Below are 5,301 nucleotides of genomic sequence, written 5' to 3' on the forward strand. Positions count from 1 at the left end.
TTGATAATTATGATGTTCTTAATGATTAATTAGGATTTTGATGATTATGTGTTGTTCTTGATGATTATGATGTTCTTGATGATTAATTGGCATCCTCGATGTTTATGTGTTATTCTTACCGAATCTTGCAACTAGAAGATGAATCGTATTCTCGTTGATATAAAAGTGATTAGAATCCTAGGTTGTATCGTATGATCTTATTCTGGGATTATCGGGTGGGAATTCGCATGTTTGGGTGTTGATTATGTTTAGAAAAGCATGATAGGTTATGTGCCGTTCGTTTCTCGTATTTGATCCGTTAATTGTCTACGTGTTCTCGTTAATTGCGTTGTAAAGTGTCTAAGCATGGTTTCGGGTTCCACAACGGTTCCCGGGGCGTAAAGTGTGTGAAAAGAGTCAGTGGGGGGTAGGGGACCCGCCACCTACCCATTGCCGTAAACCGCCGCCTGGCAGCGGGCGGCCGGCGGGCGGGCAGCTACCCGCCGGCGACCCGCTGCCGGAACAGTAGAAACTGGCGGGTGGCCGGCGGGTGGCCCACCACCCACCGACTACCCGCTGGAACCTCACCCCACTCGGGACCCCGGCTCCCCCGTTTGATGTTTCCCCGATCCCCGTGGTGTCCCAACGCACCCCGTTTGTCGTGCCTATGTCTAGTTTGATATTTCGTGTACCATTCGTAGGTTTATGAGTCTATTATATTGCATGCTAGTTGAATTGGTATCCCGTTGACCTAGGTGGAAGGAGTATGAACCCCTTAGGACTATTCTTAGTAAGTGATGGATCACGCATAGGTTTTATTATACGTTTTCCCCCCTTCCCAATGTGTAATGTGGGTTGCATGTACTTGCTATGTGTTATGTGTGCGTGTTACCCCAATTCGGTTGCGATCGGATTGGGTATCCTGAGCTGCGGTTCAGAAGCCGGCTATGGTCAGATGGGAATTCCTGGCTGTAGTCGGATGACGGTATCCTGGGCTGCGGTCTAGAAGCTGGTTGTAGTCAGATGGGAATTCATGGCTGCAATCAGGTGACATCTTTCCTGAGCTGCGGTTCAGAGGCTGGCTGTAGTCAGATGGGAATTCCTGGCTACAGTCAGATAACACACTCTCTTGGGCTGCGGTCCACTGTTTGGTTGCGATCAAACATTATGATGAGCTGCGGTTCATCGGTCGGTTGCGATCGACCCCTCCGTGTTGCGATACGGGGCAGGGTGCTGCGGGGCCGTGTCAGAGCTATATGGGCATGCGATTGGTCCTGTGGCGCCAACAAAGTGTGTTATGTGTTGTGATATGGATGAGTGGTGATTATGAGTGTCTTGGGGGATGTGACTATGGGATTTATATTGGGGATTGTTCATGTCGGGTTATGATTATTGTTATGCTTTGCCTTATCTGCCTTATCTGTTGTGAACTGCATATGCTCGTTATAACTGCTGCTTGTGTCTGGCCTTATCTGTCGAGTCATTCCCGGTTTTAAAACTAGAGTTCGTAGGTTATATTCTCATGCTCAAAATGGTTTTCGTATATCTATATATATATTGCTATATGTATTGTATTTCAACGCGTTGGAGTGGGTTACCAGCATCTCTCGCTGAACAGATATATTTGGCTTTCAGGCACAGAAGATTAAGTCACTGGAGTGCGCTAGAACTTAGAAGTAGACAGTTTCCCTTTTGGCCTGCGTGCCACGTTTACGTATTTACGCTTTGAGGATATTAGTTAGTTAGCCTGTGCACTTGGGTTCTCTAGCCCAGGTGTGGCATAGCACCCCGAAACGCTTGTATTTATATCTTGGGATTTAATAAGATTCTACCTTTATTATAAGTTTTAAATGTCTTGAAAATCTGGGGTGTTACAGGGATACTCTCATCAGTATCGGTGAAGGCGACGAACAAGAAAAAGATAACAAGCTAACCATCGCCATGAAGAAATTCGAAGATTTCAAAATGCTTCCTAATGAAAGTATTACCGACATGGAAGCTCGATTGGTCATGATTCTTGGAGAAATAAATGATCTTGGCAAAACCATCTCACAGAAGGAAATATCACTCAAAGTGTTGCGTGGATTACCTACTAGTTGGGATATGAAAGTAACCGCGATGTGAGACCATAGAGATCTAAGGACATTATCTACGGATAAACTCTTTAGTGATCTTAAGGCATACGAGTTCGAGATGAAGACACGAATTGAAGAAGAACGTGATGAATGAACATCTGCACTAATGGTCGATCAACCTTCTACATCAGGGTTAGTAGGAAATAATGATCTTTTATCTGACGAACAATTTTCCTTATTTGTTAGGAAATTCAAAAAGTTCATGCGAAAGAACAAATTCAAGAGTTCACCACAAGGAAGGTCGTTTAGAAGACTAAGGAAAGAACCGATCGAAGATAACACAAATGTGTGTTATAATTGTAGAAAGTCTGGACACATTATGGTCGAATGTCCACACCCCAAGGTAAGCAAAAATTCGAATTCTACTAACCCTTCGCAGGAAGAATACAAGTCGAAGCAAGCGAATCCAAAGAATCATCCAGTGACGAGAGTGATTCATCACAAGAAGACACGTCATTGCTATGTTTAGTAAGTCAAACATCCGAGCATGAAAAATGCCTAATGGCGTACGAAAATGGAGAAGAGGTATCTTCTAGTTCTTTTTCCTTTAGTTCTGTTGACACCTCTTTCGAGACTCAAGAATCATTTCAAAGTATTATGGAAGATTGTCAAAAGGTCATGGCCACTCATACTCAAATCAAAGAGCGCAATAATACGTTAATCCTTGAAAAGGAAGAAATGGCACAAAAATTGCAAAATGCTCTAAATGGAATGAGTAAATTAAAAGCCGAAAATGTTTGACTTTAAGAAGAGTGCAAAGCTAGAGAGGTTCGAGAACATAACCTTCGGAAAGTAATCGCATCATTTACGCATTCATCCAAAATAATGGATAAAATGGTAAACATGCAAAAACCCGCTGGAGATAAAGCCAGACTAGGCTACGATCCATCATGTTCTAAAACCCCTCAAAAGTTGACAAATTCTACTACTACTTTAATCAATAAATTTCCAGTGGTAAAATTTGTGAAAAGTCAGCATAGCACAATGAGATAAGGAGTTGGAACAAAATTAATTCCCATAAAAATGTTGCAAAGCCGAATGAACACAATAATATCTAGGTGAGGCAACAAAACCTTAAAAGGCAAAAATTTGTATCTCAAAAGAGAACCAATGTGTAACACCCCAGATTTTCAAGACTTATAAAACTTATATAATAAAGATAGAATCTCATTAAATCCCAAAATACGATACAAAGAGTACGGGGTGCTATGCCACACCCGAGCTAGAGAACTCGGGTGCACAGGCTAAATTCTAAAACCTCAATCAGTATCAATACTAAATCATGGCACGCAAGCCGAAAGGGAAAACTATCTAAGCTATGCCCCAGGCTTCTAGCGCGCTCCAGTGATCTACTCGACTGTGCCTGAAAGCCAATTATATCTGTTCAGCGAGAGATGCTGGTAACCCACTCCAACGCGTTGAAATACAATACATATAGATATATATATAGATATACGAAAACCATTTTGAACATGAAGATATATCCTACGAACTCTAACTTTTAAAACAGGGATAGACTCAACAGATAGAGCTAAGCACAGACAACAGTTATACCAAGCATATACAGTTTACAACAGGCAAGACAGATAAGATAAGCACAATTAATAATCATAACCCAACATATACGATCCCCAGTATAAATCCCATAGTCTCATCCCCAACAACTCATCCATACTTCATCACATAGCACACTTTGTTGGCGACACAGGACCAATCGCATGCCCATACATGAGGGTCAGCGCATATAGCTCTGACACGGCCCCGCAGCACCCTGCTCCGTCTCACAATACGGAGGGGTCGATCGCAACCGACCGATGAGCCGCAGCTCTATATAATATTTATATACCTGACCGGTCTTTACCAGCCTGGTTAACAGTTGGGATGGTTCTCAACCCATTCAACTGCCCGTATAGTGGACCTTTGTCCTATATAATATTTATATACTTGACCGGTCTCTACCAGCCTGGTTAACAGTTGGGATGGTTCTCAACCCATTCAATTGCCCGTATAGTGGACCTCAGTCCTATATAATATTTATATACCTGACCGGTCTCTACCAGCCTGGTTAACAGCCAGTATGGTTCTCAGCCCATCCGACTGCCCGTATAGCCCGATTGATCTCAACCAAATCGGGGTAACATGCACACATAACACATAGCAAGCACATGCAACCCACATTAACACGTTGGGAAGGGGGAGAAAACGTATAACAAAACCTATCCGTGATCCTTCACATACTAAGAATAATCCTAAGGGGTTCATACTTCTTTCACCTAGGTCAACGGGATACCAATTCAACTCGTATGCAATATATAAGACTCATACAACCTACGAACAGTACCTGAAATATCAAACTAGACATAAGCACGATAAATGGAGTCCGTTGGGACACCACCTACCCCCCACTGACTCTTTTTCACCAAAAACGCCCCGGGAACCTTTGTGGAACCCGAAACCATGCTTAGACACTTTCAAACGCAATTGATAGCACACGTAGACAATTAATGGATCAAAATCAAGAAACATACGGCACATAACCTATCATGCTTTTCTAAACATAATCAACACCCAATCATGCGAATTCCCACCCAATATACCCAGGATAATACCATACGAATTCCACGATATAACCTAGGGTTCTAATTAATTTTAAATCAACAAGAACACCATTCATCAAGATTCGGTAGGAATATCATATAAATACCAAGAACACCATATAATCATTAAGAACATCAAGAACACCATATAATCATCAAGAACGTCATATAATCATCAAGAACACCATAATTATCAAGAACCTCTCCTCATCAAGATCACCCATGGGATCATCCCATCAACCATCAATAATAATATCACAAATAAACAATACACAATATTATGGGGAAATCCTACGAGGGGAATCATAGCTATGAAAATAGGTTTTGTTGAGACATGGGTTACCTCTTAGCCTTAATTAGTTCCTTGGCTATGAAGGGTCTTTCTTTAAGCTTTCTTCTTTCTTGATTTCTCCTAAGGGGATTCTTGGAACTTCTTGTGTGGTGAGAGATTATGGTGGTGAAAGATCTAGGTGCCTCCTACATCCCTATTTATATATTTAAGACTCCTAATTAGGGTCTGAATGGTATGGGTTTACTAATTCTATTCCTTATAGGACTAAGGGCTTATTTTAGGGATAAGGGTCCATGGT

This window comes from Ipomoea nil, unplaced genomic scaffold (assembly GCF_001879475.1).
Source record: "Ipomoea nil cultivar Tokyo-kokei standard unplaced genomic scaffold, Asagao_1.1 scaffold3016, whole genome shotgun sequence".
Classification (NCBI taxonomy): Eukaryota; Viridiplantae; Streptophyta; class Magnoliopsida; order Solanales; family Convolvulaceae; genus Ipomoea; species Ipomoea nil.